This window comes from Acipenser ruthenus, chromosome 56, assembly GCF_902713425.1.
Source record: "Acipenser ruthenus chromosome 56, fAciRut3.2 maternal haplotype, whole genome shotgun sequence".
Classification (NCBI taxonomy): Eukaryota; Metazoa; Chordata; class Actinopteri; order Acipenseriformes; family Acipenseridae; genus Acipenser; species Acipenser ruthenus.
This window is the reverse complement of record NC_081244.1, coordinates 3,135,159-3,152,691: the sequence shown is the minus strand read 5'-3', so window position 1 is coordinate 3,152,691 and position 17,533 is coordinate 3,135,159.

The window sequence follows — 17,533 nt, the reverse complement described above, 5'->3', positions numbered from 1 at the left end:
CTTCAAAAAGGGGCATTCACTTTACTTTTCTTGTAGTAAGTGCTTTTCTTTGGGGTAGCTTTATTGCTGCATTTCAACCAGTAACTCTTCAAATCAATGTTGTTTGTCAATCGTATCCTACAACAACGTTTTATTTTGAATTAATCTCCAACTTTAGTACTGCCTTTGTTTCTTGTAACAGTAAGGCTATCAAGTTGGGGCAAATGTGAGAATAATATACTGCTTTTTATTTACCAAAATGTAACCCAGTACACAGTACAGTGAATATGAACCTGGACAAATGTAATGCCAGGTGACAGTTTTAAACAGACAAGATTTGTTTTATTCAGAAGGATTATTGTAACGTATACACTGACTGGTTTTATGTGTTAGAAAGTTGTTTGAATTTGCATCGTTTCAGTTGCTTCTCACTTGGAAGCCTCGATTCTACAGGTTTTGGGGCAGAAAAGGAATTACTCTTTACTTTGCTAATGATATTTTAGAATTCACCAACGACCAATTATATCAACATCATTTTTTAACCATGCAGGCTAATTCAAAAAAAGGCATTCTCTTTCATTTATTATAGTAAGTGCTTTTCTTTGGGGTAGCTTTATTGGCGTTTATCAGCCAGTATCTCAACATGTTGTGTTTTTATATCCAAAGCTACAACAGTTCCTTTTGTATTCTACTTCAACTTTAGTACTGTCTTTTATAAATAAGAGTAAGTGCTATCAAGTTGGGGCAAAATTTGAGGATACTAAGCTTCTCTTCTCTGCTGTTTCTCATCCAAACATTAGAAAATCGAAAAATGAATGAAAATGTTCACAAAATTAACTGTGAAAGGATAAGGCTGATCCAGAAATGTCTTATAGTCACAAGGATTACTTTAACAAAAGCACTAACTCGTTCATTGCATTAGTAAGTGCTTTTTGTTGGGGTAGATCTTGGCTGTATTTTTTTTCAATTTACCAATAATGTGTTTTAACAATCAGAATGCGGGCGCAAGGGTTATTTTACAAAATGTTATGTCATATCTATCAAATAAATGGACATTGGGTTCAATAAGTATTAACACTTGTATTGACATAGAAACTACATGTGTGAGACTGCTGATTGGGTACTCAACACTATCTTTTGTTTAGTAAAGCAGAAGGAGGTTAAATCATTTTCATTGAGACAAATATAACGACGGTGCAAGAAAGGGGCTTGGCTGCAAATAGTCCCGTTCTTGCCAGATTTCTACCAGAACATAAAAAGGGAGCATTTTTGTAGTAGGAACATACCTGCAAGGTATCCAGAAGGAGAAGACATTGCCACTAAGAAGGAAGATTTGTTTCACCAAGGATTTGCACATGCTGGAATTAAGTAAGTCTTAGTTGTATTTCTTTAAAACAACACTTTATTGTCCCAGGAGTTGAAATACTTACAGATTGTAATAGTCACAATGATTACTTTAACTTAAGCACTAACTCGTTGTTTTTAAAAGTAAGTGCTTTTTGTTGGGGTACTCTGTAGTTGATTTTTTCATCAGATATTTCACTCTGTCTATCTCCATTGAGAACAGTCCATCTCCAGCTTTATTTTTGATAGAAATGAACACTTTCAGGCTACTTCAAAAAGGGGCATTCACTTTACTTTTCTTGTAGTAAGTGCTTTTCTTTGGGGTAGCTTTATTGCTGCATTTCAACCAGTAACTCTTCAAATCAATGTTGTTTGTCAATCGTATCCTACAACAACGTTTTATTTTGAATTAATCTCCAACTTTAGTACTGCCTTTGTTTCTTGTAACAGTAAGGCTATCAAGTTGGGGCAAATGTGAGAATAATATACTGCTTTTTATTTACCAAAATGTAACCCAGTACACAGTACAGTGAATATGAACCTGGACAAATGTAATGCCAGGTGACAGTTTTAAACAGACAAGATTTGTTTTATTCAGAAGGATTATTGTAACGTATACACTGACTGGTTTTATGTGTTAGAAAGTTGTTTGAATTTGCATCGTTTCAGTTGCTTCTCACTTGGAAGCCTCGTTTCTACAGGTTTTGGGGCAGAAAAGGAATTACTCTTTACTTTGCTAATGATATTTTAGAATTCACCAACGACCAATTATATCAACATCATTTTTTAACCATGCAGGCTACTTCAAAAAAGGCATTCTCTTTCATTTATTATAGTAAGTGCTTTTCTTTGGGGTAGCTTTATTGGCGTTTATCAGCCAGTATCTCAACATGTTGTGTTTTTATATCCAAAGCTACAACAGTTCCTTTTGAATTCTACTTCAACTTTAGTACTGTCTTTTATAAATAAGAGTAAGTGCTATCAAGTTGGGGCAAAATTTGAGGATACTAAGCTTCTCTTCTCTGCTGTTTCTCATCCAAACATTAGAAAATCGAAAAATGAATGAAAATGTTCACAAAATTAACTGTGAAAGGATAAGGCTGATCCAGAAATGTCTTATAGTCACAAGGATTACTTTAACAAAAGCACTAACTCGTTCATTGCACTAGTAAGTGCTTTTTGTTGGGGTAGATCTTGGCTGTATTTTTTTTCAATTTACCAATTATGTGTTTTAACAATCAGAATGCGGGCGCAAGGGTTATTTTACAAAATGTTATGTCATATCTATCAAATAAATGGACAATGGGTTCAATAAGTATTAACACTTGTATTGACATAGAAACTACATGTGTGAGACTGCTGATTGGGTACTCAACACTATCTTTTGTTTAGTAAAGCAGAAGGAGGTTAAATCATTTTCATTGAGACAAATATAACGACGGTGCAAGAAAGGGGCTTGGCTGCAAATAGTCCCGTTCTTGCCAGATTTCTACCCGAACATAAAAAGGGAGCATTTTTGTAGTAGGAACATTCCTGCAAGGTATCCAGAAGGAGAAGACATTGCCACTAAGAAGGAAGATTTGTTTCACCAAGGATTTGCACATGCTGGAATTAAGTAAGTCTTAGTTGTATTTCTTTAAAACAACACTTTATTGTCCCAGGAGTTGAAATACTTACAGATTGTAATAGTCACAATGATTACTTTAACTTAAGCACTAACTCGTTGTTTTTAAAAGTAAGTGCTTTTTGTTGGGGTACTCTGTAGTTGATTTTTTCATCAGATATTTCACTCTGTCTATCTCCATTGAGAACAGTCCATCTCCAGCTTTATTTTTGATAGAAATGAACACTTTCAGGCTACTTCAAAAAGGGGCATTCACTTTACTTTTCTTGTAGTAAGTGCTTTTCTTTGGGGTAGCTTTATTGCTGCATTTCAACCAGTAACTCTTCAAATCAATGTTGTTTGTCAATCGTATCCTACAACAACGTTTTATTTTGAATTAATCTCCAACTTTAGTACTGCCTTTGTTTCTTGTAACAGTAAGGCTATCAAGTTGGGGCAAATGTGAGAATAATATACTGCTTTTTATTTACCAAAATGTAACCCAGTACACAGTACAGTGAATATGAACCTGGACAAATGTAATGCCAGGTGACAGTTTTAAACAGACAAGATTTGTTTTATTCAGAAGGATTATTGTAACGTATACACTGACTGGTTTTATGTGTTAGAAAGTTGTTTGAATTTGCATCGTTTCAGTGGCTTCTCACTTGGAAGCCTCGTTTCTACAGGTTTTGGGGCAGAAAAGGAATTACTCTTTACTTTGCTAATGATATTTTAGAATTCACCAACGACCAATTATATCAACATCATTTTTTAACCATGCAGGCTACTTCAAAAAAGGCATTCTCTTTCATTTATTATAGTAAGTGCTTTTCTTTGGGGTAGCTTTATTGGCGTTTATCAGCCAGTATCTCAACATGTTGTGTTTTTATATCCAAAGCTACAACAGTTCCTTTTGAATTCTACTTCAACTTTAGTACTGTCTTTTATAAATAAGAGTAAGTGCTATCAAGTTGGGGCAAAATTTGAGGATACTAAGCTTCTCTTCTCTGCTGTTTCTCATCCAAACATTAGAAAATCGAAAAATGAATGAAAATGTTCACAAAATTAACTGTGAAAGGATAAGGCTGATCCAGAAATGTCTTATAGTCACAAGGATTACTTTAACAAAAGCACTAACTCGTTCATTGCATTAGTAAGTGCTTTTTGTTGGGGTAGATCTTGGCTGTATTTTTTTCAATTTACCAATAATGTGTTTTAACAATCAGAATGTGGGCGCAAGGGTTATTTTACAAAATGTTATGTCATATCTATCAAATAAATGGACAATGGGTTCAATAAGTATTAACACTTGTATTGACATAGAAACTACATGTGTGAGACTGCTGATTGGGTACTCAACACTATCTTTTGTTTAGTAAAGCAGAAGGAGGTTAAATCATTTTCATTGAGACAAATATAACGACGGTGCAAGAAAGGGGCTTGGCTGCAAATAGTCCCGTTCTTGCCAGATTTCTACCCGAACATAAAAAGGGAGCATTTTTGTAGTAGGAACATTCCTGCAAGGTATCCAGAAGGAGAAGACATTGCCACTAAGAAGGAAGATTTGTTTCACCAAGGATTTGCACATGCTGGAATTAAGTAAGTCTTAGTTGTATTTCTTTAAAACAACACTTTATTGTCCCAGGAGTTGAAATACTTACAGATTGTAATAGTCACAATGATTACTTTAACTTAAGCACTAACTCGTTGTTTTTAAAAGTAAGTGCTTTTTGTTGGGGTACTCTGTAGTTGATTTTTTCATCAGATATTTCACTCTGTCTATCTCCATTGAGAACAGTCCATCTCCAGCTTTATTTTTGATAGAAATGAACACTTTCAGGCTACTTCAAAAAGGGGCATTCACTTTACTTTTCTTGTAGTAAGTGCTTTTCTTTGGGGTAGCTTTATTGCTGCATTTCAACCAGTAACTCTTCAAATCAATGTTGTTTGTCAATCGTATCCTACAACAACGTTTTATTTTGAATTAATCTCCAACTTTATTACTGCCTTTGTTTCTTGTAACAGTAAGGCTATCAAGTTGGGGCAAATGTGAGAATAATATACTGCTTTTTATTTACCAAAATGTAACCCAGTACACAGTACAGTGAATATGAACCTGGACAAATGTAATGCCAGGTGACAGTTTTAAACAGACAAGATTTGTTTTATTCAGAAGGATTATTGTAACGTATACACTGACTGGTTTTATGTGTTAGAAAGTTGTTTGAATTTGCATCGTTTCAGTTGCTTCTCACTTGGAAGCCTCGTTTCTACAGGTTTTGGGGCAGAAAAGGAATTACTCTTTACTTTGCTAATGATATTTTAGAATTCACCAACGACCAATTATATCAACATCATTTTTTAACCATGCAGGCTACTTCAAAAAAGGCATTCTCTTTCATTTATTATAGTAAGTGCTTTTCTTTGGGGTAGCTTTATTGGCGTTTATCAGCCAGTATCTCAACATGTTGTGTTTTTATATCCAAAGCTACAACAGTTCCTTTTGAATTCTACTTCAACTTTAGTACTGTCTTTTATAAATAAGAGTAAGTGCTATCAAGTTGGGGCAAAATTTGAGGATACTAAGCTTCTCTTCTCTGCTGTTTCTCATCCAAACATTAGAAAATCGAAAAATGAATGAAAATGTTCACAAAATTAACTGTGAAAGGATAAGGCTGATCCAGAAATGTCTTATAGTCACAAGGATTACTTTAACAAAAGCACTAACTCGTTCATTGCATTAGTAAGTGCTTTTTGTTGGGGTAGATCTTGGCTGTATTTTTTTCAATTTACCAATAATGTGTTTTAACAATCAGAATGTGGGCGCAAGGGTTATTTTACAAAATGTTATGTCATATCTATCAAATAAATGGACAATGGGTTCAATAAGTATTAACACTTGTATTGACATAGAAACTACATGTGTGAGACTGCTGATTGGGTACTCAACACTATCTTTTGTTTAGTAAAGCAGAAGGAGGTTAAATCATTTTCATTGAGACAAATATACCGACGGTGCAAGAAAGGGGCTTGGCTGCAAATAGTCCCGTTCTTGCCAGATTTCTACCCGAACATAAAAAGGGAGCATTTTTGTAGTAGGAACATTCCTGCAAGGTATCCAGAAGGAGAAGACATTGCCACTAAGAAGAAAGATTTGTTTCACCAAGGATTTGCACATGCTGGAATTAAGTAAGTCTTAGTTGTATTTCTTTAAAACAACACTTTATTGTCCCAGGAGTTGAAATACTTACAGATTGTAATAGTCACAATGATTACTTTAACTTAAGCACTAACTCGTTGTTTTTAAAAGTAAGTGCTTTTTGTTGGGGTACTCTGTAGTTGATTTTTTCATCAGATATTTCACTCTGTCTATCTCCATTGAGAACAGTCCATCTCCAGCTTTATTTTTGATAGAAATGAACACTTTCAGGCTACTTCAAAAAGGGGCATTCACTTTACTTCTCTTGTAGTAAGTGCTTTTCTTTGGGGTAGCTTTATTGCTGCATTTCAACCAGTAACTCTTCAAATCAATGTTGTTTGTCAATCGTATCCTACAACAACGTTTTATTTTGAATTAATCTCCAACTTTAGTACTGCCTTTGTTTCTTGTAACAGTAAGGCTATCAAGTTGGGGCAAATGTGAGAATAATATACTGCTTTTTATTTACCAAAATGTAACCCAGTACACAGTACAGTGAATATGAACCTGGACAAATGTAATGCCAGGTGACAGTTTTAAACAGACAAGATTTGTTTTATTCAGAAGGATTATTGTAACGTATACACTGACTGGTTTTATGTGTTAGAAAGTTGTTTGAATTTGCATCGTTTCAGTTGCTTCTCACTTGGAAGCCTCGTTTCTACAGGTTTTGGGGCAGAAAAGGAATTACTCTTTACTTTGCTAATGATATTTTAGAATTCACCAACGACCAATTATATCAACATCATTTTTTAACCATGCAGGCTACTTCAAAAAAGGCATTCTCTTTCATTTATTATAGTAAGTGCTTTTCTTTGGGGTAGCTTTATTGGCGTTTATCAGCCAGTATCTCAACATGTTGTGTTTTTATATCCAAAGCTACAACAGTTCCTTTTGAATTCTACTTCAACTTTAGTACTGTCTTTTATAAATAAGAGTAAGTGCTATCAAGTTGGGGCAAAATTTGAGGATACTAAGCTTCTCTTCTCTGCTGTTTCTCATCCAAACATTAGAAAATCGAAAAATGAATGAAAATGTTCACAAAATTAACTGTGAAAGGATAAGGCTGATCCAGAAATGTCTTATAGTCACAAGGATTACTTTAACAAAAGCACTAACTCGTTCATTGCATTAGTAAGTGCTTTTTGTTGGGGTAGATCTTGGCTGTATTTTTTTCAATTTACCAATAATGTGTTTTAACAATCAGAATGTGGGCGCAAGGGTTATTTTACAAAATGTTATGTCATATCTATCAAATAAATGGACAATGGGTTCAATAAGTATTAACACTTGTATTGACATAGAAACTACATGTGTGAGACTGCTGATTGGGTACTCAACACTATCTTTTGTTTAGTAAAGCAGAAGGAGGTTAAATCATTTTCATTGAGACAAATATACCGACGGTGCAAGAAAGGGGCTTGGCTGCAAATAGTCCCGTTCTTGCCAGATTTCTACCCGAACATAAAAAGGGAGCATTTTTGTAGTAGGAACATTCCTGCAAGGTATCCAGAAGGAGAAGACATTGCCACTAAGAAGGAAGATTTGTTTCACCAAGGATTTGCACATGCTGGAATTAAGTAAGTCTTAGTTGTATTTCTTTAAAACAACACTTTATTGTCCCAGGAGTTGAAATACTTACAGATTGTAATAGTCACAATGATTACTTTAACTTAAGCACTAACTCGTTGTTTTTAAAAGTAAGTGCTTTTTGTTGGGGTACTCTGTAGTTGATTTTTTCATCAGATATTTCACTCTGTCTATCTCCATTGAGAACAGTCCATCTCCAGTTTTATTTTTGATAGAAATGAACACTTTCAGGCTACTTCAAAAAGGGGCATTCACTTTACTTTTCTTGTAGTAAGTGCTTTTCTTTGGGGTAGCTTTATTGCTGCATTTCAACCAGTAACTCTTCAAATCAATGTTGTTTGTCAATCGTATCCTACAACAACGTTTTATTTTGAATTAATCTCCAACTTTAGTACTGCCTTTGTTTCTTGTAACAGTAAGGCTATCAAGTTGGGGCAAATGTGAGAATAATATACTGCTTTTTATTTACCAAAATGTAACCCAGTGCACAGTACAGTGAATATGAACCAGGACAAATGTAATGCCAGGTGACAGTTTTAAACAGACAAGATTTGTTTTATTCAGAAGGATTATTGTAACGTATACACTGACTGGTTTTATGTGTTAGAAAGTTGTTTGAATTTGCATCGTTTCAGTTGCTTCTCACTTAGAAGCCTCGATTCTACAGGTTTTGGGGCAGAAAAGGAATTACTCTTTACTTTGCTAATGATATTTTAGAATTCACCAACGACCAATTATATCAACATCATTTTTTAACCATGCAGGCTACTTCAAAAAAAGGCATTCTCTTTCATTTATTATAGTAAGTGCTTTTCTTTGGGGTAGCTTTATTGGCGTTTATCAGCCAGTATCTCAACATGTTGTGTTTTTATATCCAAAGCTACAACAGTTCCTTTTGAATTCTACTTCAACTTTAGTACTGTCTTTTATAAATAAGAGTAAGTGCTATCAAGTTGGGGCAAAATGTGAGGATACTAAGCTTCTCTTCTCTGCTGTTTCTCATCCAAACATTAGAAAATCAAAAAATGAATGAAAATGTTCACAAAATTAACTGTGAAAGGATAAGGCTGATCCAGAAATGTCTTATAGTCACAAGGATTACTTTAACAAAAGCACTAACTCGTTCATTGCATTAGTAAGTGCTTTTTGTTGGGGTAGATCTTGGCTGTATTTTTTTCAATTTACCAATAATGTGTTTTAACAATCAGAATGCGGGCGCAAGGGTTATTTTACAAAATGTTATGTCATATCTATCAAATAAATGGACAATGGGTTCAATAAGTATTAACACTTGTATTGACATAGAAACTACATGTGTGAGACTGCTGATTGGGTACTCAACACTATCTTTTGTTTAGTAAAGCAGAAGGAGGTTAAATCATTTTCATTGAGACAAATATAACGACGGTGCAAGAAAGGGGCTTGGCTGCAAATAGTCCCGTTCTTGCCAGATTTCTACCCGAACATAAAAAGGGAGCATTTTTGTAGTAGGAACATTCCTGCAAGGTATCCAGAAGGAGAAGACATTGCCACTAAGAAGGAAGATTTGTTTCACCAAGGATTTGCACATGCTGGAATTAAGTAAGTCTTAGTTGTATTTCTTTAAAACAACACTTTATTGTCCCAGGAGTTGAAATACTTACAGATTGTAATAGTCACAATGATTCCTTTAACTTAAGCACTAACTCGTTGTTTTTAAAAGTAAGTGCTTTTTGTTGGGGTACTCTGTAGTTGATTTTTTCATCAGATATTTCACTCTGTCTATCTCCATTGAGAACAGTCCATCTCCAGCTTTATTTTTGATAGAAATGAACACTTTCAGGCTACTTCAAAAAGGGGCATTCACTTTACTTTTCTTGTAGTAAGTGCTTTTCTTTGGGGTAGCTTTATTGCTGCATTTCAACCAGTAACTCTTCAAATCAATGTTGTTTGTCAATCGTATCCTACAACAACGTTTTATTTTGAATTAATCTCCAACTTTAGTACTGCCTTTGTTTCTTGTAACAGTAAGGCTATCAAGTTGGGGCAAATGTGAGAATAATATACTGCTTTTTATTTACCAAAATGTAACCCAGTACACAGTACAGTGAATATGAACCTGGACAAATGTAATGCCAGGTGACAGTTTTAAACAGACAAGATTTGTTTTATTCAGAAGGATTATTGTAACGTATACACTGACTGGTTTTATGTGTTAGAAAGTTGTTTGAATTTGCATCGTTTCAGTTGCTTCTCACTTGGAAGCCTCGTTTCTACAGGTTTTGGGGCAGAAAAGGAATTACTCTTTACTTTGCTAATGATATTTTAGAATTCACCAACGACCAATTATATCAACATCATTTTTTAACCATGCAGGCTACTTCAAAAAAGGCATTCTCTTTCATTTATTATAGTAAGTGCTTTTCTTTGGGGTAGCTTTATTGGCGTTTATCAGCCAGTATCTCAACATGTTGTGTTTTTATATCCAAAGCTACAACAGTTCCTTTTGAATTCTACTTCAACTTTAGTACTGTCTTTTATAAATAAGAGTAAGTGCTATCAAGTTGGGGCAAAATTTGAGGATACTAAGCTTCTCTTCTCTGCTGTTTCTCATCCAAACATTAGAAAATCGAAAAATGAATGAAAATGTTCACAAAATTAACTGTGAAAGGATAAGGCTGATCCAGAAATGTCTTATAGTCACAAGGATTACTTTAACAAAAGCACTAACTCGTTCATTGCATTAGTAAGTGCTTTTTGTTGGGGTAGATCTTGGCTGTATTTTTTTCAATTTACCAATAATGTGTTTTAACAATCAGAATGTGGGCGCAAGGGTTATTTTACAAAATGTTATGTCATATCTATCAAATAAATGGACAATGGGTTCAATAAGTATTAACACTTGTATTGACATAGAAACTACATGTGTGAGACTGCTGATTGGGTACTCAACACTATCTTTTGTTTAGTAAAGCAGAAGGAGGTTAAATCATTTTCATTGAGACAAATATACCGACGGTGCAAGAAAGGGGCTTGGCTGCAAATAGTCCCGTTCTTGCCAGATTTCTACCCGAACATAAAAAGGGAGCATTTTTGTAGTAGGAACATTCCTGCAAGGTATCCAGAAGGAGAAGACATTGCCACTAAGAAGGAAGATTTGTTTCACCAAGGATTTGCACATGCTGGAATTAAGTAAGTCTTAGTTGTATTTCTTTAAAACAACACTTTATTGTCCCAGGAGTTGAAATACTTACAGATTGTAATAGTCACAATGATTACTTTAACTTAAGCACTAACTCGTTGTTTTTAAAAGTAAGTGCTTTTTGTTGGGGTACTCTGTAGTTGATTTTTTCATCAGATATTTCACTCTGTCTATCTCCATTGAGAACAGTCCATCTCCAGTTTTATTTTTGATAGAAATGAACACTTTCAGGCTACTTCAAAAAGGGGCATTCACTTTACTTTTCTTGTAGTAAGTGCTTTTCTTTGGGGTAGCTTTATTGCTGCATTTCAACCAGTAACTCTTCAAATCAATGTTGTTTGTCAATCGTATCCTACAACAACGTTTTATTTTGAATTAATCTCCAACTTTAGTACTGCCTTTGTTTCTTGTAACAGTAAGGCTATCAAGTTGGGGCAAATGTGAGAATAATATACTGCTTTTTATTTACCAAAATGTAACCCAGTGCACAGTACAGTGAATATGAACCAGGACAAATGTAATGCCAGGTGACAGTTTTAAACAGACAAGATTTGTTTTATTCAGAAGGATTATTGTAACGTATACACTGACTGGTTTTATGTGTTAGAAAGTTGTTTGAATTTGCATCGTTTCAGTTGCTTCTCACTTAGAAGCCTCGATTCTACAGGTTTTGGGGCAGAAAAGGAATTACTCTTTACTTTGCTAATGATATTTTAGAATTCACCAACGACCAATTATATCAACATCATTTTTTAACCATGCAGGCTACTTCAAAAAAAGGCATTCTCTTTCATTTATTATAGTAAGTGCTTTTCTTTGGGGTAGCTTTATTGGCGTTTATCAGCCAGTATCTCAACATGTTGTGTTTTTATATCCAAAGCTACAACAGTTCCTTTTGAATTCTACTTCAACTTTAGTACTGTCTTTTATAAATAAGAGTAAGTGCTATCAAGTTGGGGCAAAATGTGAGGATACTAAGCTTCTCTTCTCTGCTGTTTCTCATCCAAACATTAGAAAATCAAAAAATGAATGAAAATGTTCACAAAATTAACTGTGAAAGGATAAGGCTGATCCAGAAATGTCTTATAGTCACAAGGATTACTTTAACAAAAGCACTAACTCGTTCATTGCATTAGTAAGTGCTTTTTGTTGGGGTAGATCTTGGCTGTATTTTTTTCAATTTACCAATAATGTGTTTTAACAATCAGAATGCGGGCGCAAGGGTTATTTTACAAAATGTTATGTCATATCTATCAAATAAATGGACAATGGGTTCAATAAGTATTAACACTTGTATTGACATAGAAACTACATGTGTGAGACTGCTGATTGGGTACTCAACACTATCTTTTGTTTAGTAAAGCAGAAGGAGGTTAAATCATTTTCATTGAGACAAATATAACGACGGTGCAAGAAAGGGGCTTGGCTGCAAATAGTCCCGTTCTTGCCAGATTTCTACCCGAACATAAAAAGGGAGCATTTTTGTAGTAGGAACATTCCTGCAAGGTATCCAGAAGGAGAAGACATTGCCACTAAGAAGGAAGATTTGTTTCACCAAGGATTTGCACATGCTGGAATTAAGTAAGTCTTAGTTGTATTTCTTTAAAACAACACTTTATTGTCCCAGGAGTTGAAATACTTACAGATTGTAATAGTCACAATGATTCCTTTAACTTAAGCACTAACTCGTTGTTTTTAAAAGTAAGTGCTTTTTGTTGGGGTACTCTGTAGTTGATTTTTTCATCAGATATTTCACTCTGTCTATCTCCATTGAGAACAGTCCATCTCCAGCTTTATTTTTGATAGAAATGAACACTTTCAGGCTACTTCAAAAAGGGGCATTCACTTTACTTTTCTTGTAGTAAGTGCTTTTCTTTGGGGTAGCTTTATTGCTGCATTTCAACCAGTAACTCTTCAAATCAATGTTGTTTGTCAATCGTATCCTACAACAACGTTTTATTTTGAATTAATCTCCAACTTTAGTACTGCCTTTGTTTCTTGTAACAGTAAGGCTATCAAGTTGGGGCAAATGTGAGAATAATATACTGCTTTTTATTTACCAAAATGTAACCCAGTACACAGTACAGTGAATATGAACCTGGACAAATGTAATGCCAGGTGACAGTTTTAAACAGACAAGATTTGTTTTATTCAGAAGGATTATTGTAACGTATACACTGACTGGTTTTATGTGTTAGAAAGTTGTTTGAATTTGCATCGTTTCAGTTGCTTCTCACTTGGAAGCCTCGTTTCTACAGGTTTTGGGGCAGAAAAGGAATTACTCTTTACTTTGCTAATGATATTTTAGAATTCACCAATGACCAATTATATCAACATCATTTTTTAACCATGCAGGCTACTTCAAAAAAGGCATTCTCTTTCATTTATTATAGTAAGTGCTTTTCTTTGGGGTAGCTTTATTGGCGTTTATCAGCCAGTATCTCAACATGTTGTGTTTTTATATCCAAAGCTACAACAGTTCCTTTTGAATTCTACTTCAACTTTAGTACTGTCTTTTATAAATAAGAGTAAGTGCTATCAAGTTGGGGCAAAATTTGAGGATACTAAGCTTCTCTTCTCTGCTGTTTCTCATCCAAACATTAGAAAATCGAAAAATGAATGAAAATGTTCACAAAATTAACTGTGAAAGGATAAGGCTGATCCAGAAATGTCTTATAGTCACAAGGATTACTTTAACAAAAGCACTAACTCGTTCATTGCACTAGTAAGTGCTTTTTGTTGGGGTAGATCTTGGCTGTATTTTTTTTCAATTTACCAATAATGTGTTTTAACAATCAGAATGCGGGCGCAAGGGTTATTTTACAAAATGTTATATCATATCTATCAAATAAATGGACAATGGGTTCAATAAGTATTAACACTTGTATTGACAAAGAAACTACATGTGAGACTGCTGATTGGGTACTCAACACTATCTTTTGTTTAGTAAAGCAGAAGGAGGTTAAATCATTTTCATTGAGACAAATATAACGACGGTGCAAGAAAGGGGCTTGGCTGCAAATAGTCCCGTTCTTGCCAGATTTCTACCCGAACATAAAAAGGGAGCATTTTTGTAGTAGGAACATTCCTGCAAGGTATCCAGAAGGAGAAGACATTGCCACTAAGAAGGAAGATTTGTTTCACCAAGGATTTGCACATGCTGGAATTAAGTAAGTCTTAGTTGTATTTCTTTAAAACAACACTTTATTGTCCCAGGAGTTGAAATACTTACAGATTGTAATAGTCACAATGATTACTTTAACTTAAGCACTAACTCGTTGTTTTTAAAAGTAAGTGCTTTTTGTTGGGGTACTCTGTAGTTGATTTTTTCATCAGATATTTCACTCTGTCTATCTCCATTGAGAACAGTCCATCTCCAGCTTTATTTTTGATAGAAATGAACACTTTCAGGCTACTTCAAAAAGGGGCATTCACTTTACTTTTCTTGTAGTAAGTGCTTTTCTTTGGGGTAGCTTTATTGCTGCATTTCAACCAGTAACTCTTCAAATCAATGTTGTTTGTCAATCGTATCCTACAACAACGTTTTATTTTGAATTAATCTCCAACTTTAGTACTGCCTTTGTTTCTTGTAACAGTAAGGCTATCAAGTTGGGGCAAATGTGAGAATAATATACTGCTTTTTATTTACCAAAATGTAACCCAGTACACAGTACAGTGAATATGAACCTGGACAAATGTAATGCCAGGTGACAGTTTTAAACAGACAAGATTTGTTTTATTCAGAAGGATTATTGTAACGTATACACTGACTGGTTTTATGTGTTAGAAAGTTGTTTGAATTTGCATCGTTTCAGTTGCTTCTCACTTGGAAGCCTCGTTTCTACAGGTTTTGGGGCAGAAAAGGAATTACTCTTTACTTTGCTAATGATATTTTAGAATTCACCAACGACCAATTATATCAACATCATTTTTTAACCATGCAGGCTACTTCAAAAAAAGGCATTCTCTTTCATTTATTATAGTAAGTGCTTTTCTTTGGGGTAGCTTTATTGGCGTTTATCAGCCAGTATCTCAACATGTTGTGTTTTTATATCCAAAGCTACAACAGTTCCTTTTGAATTCTACTTCAACTTTAGTACTGTCTTTTATAAATAAGAGTAAGTGCTATCAAGTTGGGGCAAAATTTGAGGATACTAAGCTTCTCTTCTCTGCTGTTTCTCATCCAAACATTAGAAAATCGAAAAATGAATGAAAATGTTCACAAAATTAACTGTGAAAGGATAAGGCTGATCCAGAAATGTCTTATAGTCACAAGGATTACTTTAACAAAAGCACTAACTCGTTCATTGCATTAGTAAGTGCTTTTTGTTGGGGTAGATCTTGGCTGTATTTTTTTTCAATTTACCAATAATGTGTTTTAACAATCAGAATGCGGGCGCAAGGGTTATTTTACAAAATGTTATATCATATCTATCAAATAAATGGACAATGGGTTCAATAAGTATTAACACTTGTGTTGACATAGAAACTACATGTGTGAGACTGCTGATTGGGTACTCAACACTATCTTTTGTTTAGTAAAGCAGAAGGAGGTTAAATCATTTTCATTGAGACAAATATAACGACGGTGCAAGAAAGGGGCTTGGCTGCAAATAGTCCCGTTCTTGCCAGATTTCTACCCGAACATAAAAAGGGAGCATTTTTGTAGTAGGAACATTCCTGCAAGGTATCCAGAAGGAGAAGACATTGCCACTAAGAAGGAAGATTTGTTTCACCAAGGATTTGCACATGCTGGAATTAAGTAAGTCTTAGTTGTATTTCTTTAAAACAACACTTTATTGTCCCAGGAGTTGAAATACTTACAGATTGTAATAGTCACAATGATTACTTTAACTTAAGCACTAACTCGTTGTTTTTAAAAGTAAGTGCTTTTTGTTGGGGTACTCTGTAGTTGATTTTTTCATCAGATATTTCACTCTGTCTATCTCCATTGAGAACAGTCCATCTCCAGCTTTATTTTTGATAGAAATGAACACTTTCAGGCTACTTCAAAAAGGGGCATTCACTTTACTTCTCTTGTAGTAAGTGCTTTTCTTTGGGGTAGCTTTATTGCTGCATTTCAACCAGTAACTCTTCAAATCAATGTTGTTTGTCAATCGTATCCTACAACAACGTTTTATTTTGAATTAATCTCCAACTTTAGTACTGCCTTTGTTTCTTGTAACAGTAAGGCTATCAAGTTGGGGCAAATGTGAGAATAATATACTGCTTTTTATTTACCAAAATGTAACCCAGTACACAGTACAGTGAATATGAACCTGGACAAATGTAATGCCAGGTGACAGTTTTAAACAGACAAGATTTGTTTTATTCAGAAGGATTATTGTAACGTATACACTGACTGGTTTTATGTGTTAGAAAGTTGTTTGAATTTGCATCGTTTCAGTTGCTTCTCACTTGGAAGCCTCGTTTCTACAGGTTTTGGGGCAGAAAAGGAATTACTCTTTACTTTGCTAATGATATTTTAGAATTCACCAACGACCAATTATATCAACATCATTTTTTAACCATGCAGGCTACTTCAAAAAAGGCATTCTCTTTCATTTATTATAGTAAGTGCTTTTCTTTGGGGTAGCTTTATTGGCGTTTATCAGCCAGTATCTCAACATGTTGTGTTTTTATATCCAAAGCTACAACAGTTCCTTTTGAATTCTACTTCAACTTTAGTACTGTCTTTTATAAATAAGAGTAAGTGCTATCAAGTTGGGGCAAAATTTGAGGATACTAAGCTTCTCTTCTCTGCTGTTTCTCATCCAAACATTAGAAAATCGAAAAATGAATGAAAATGTTCACAAAATTAACTGTGAAAGGATAAGGCTGATCCAGAAATGTCTTATAGTCACAAGGATTACTTTAACAAAAGCACTAACTCGTTCATTGCATTAGTAAGTGCTTTTTGTTGGGGTAGATCTTGGCTGTATTTTTTTCAATTTACCAATAATGTGTTTTAACAATCAGAATGTGGGCGCAAGGGTTATTTTACAAAATGTTATGTCATATCTATCAAATAAATGGACAATGGGTTCAATAAGTATTAACACTTGTATTGACATAGAAACTACATGTGTGAGACTGCTGATTGGGTACTCAACACTATCTTTTGTTTAGTAAAGCAGAAGGAGGTTAAATCATTTTCATTGAGACAAATATACCGACGGTGCAAGAAAGGGGCTTGGCTGCAAATAGTCCCGTTCTTGCCAGATTTCTACCCGAACATAAAAAGGGAGCATTTTTGTAGTAGGAACATTCCTGCAAGGTATCCAGAAGGAGAAGACATTGCCACTAAGAAGGAAGATTTGTTTCACCAAGGATTTGCACATGCTGGAATTAAGTAAGTCTTAGTTGTATTTCTTTAAAACAACACTTTATTGTCCCAGGAGTTGAAATACTTACAGATTGTAATAGTCACAATGATTACTTTAACTTAAGCACTAACTCGTTGTTTTTAAAAGTAAGTGCTTTTTGTTGGGGTACTCTGTAGTTGATTTTTTCATCAGATATTTCACTCTGTCTATCTCCATTGAGAACAGTCCATCTCCAGTTTTATTTTTGATAGAAATGAACACTTTCAGGCTACTTCAAAAAGGGGCATTCACTTTACTTTTCTTGTAGT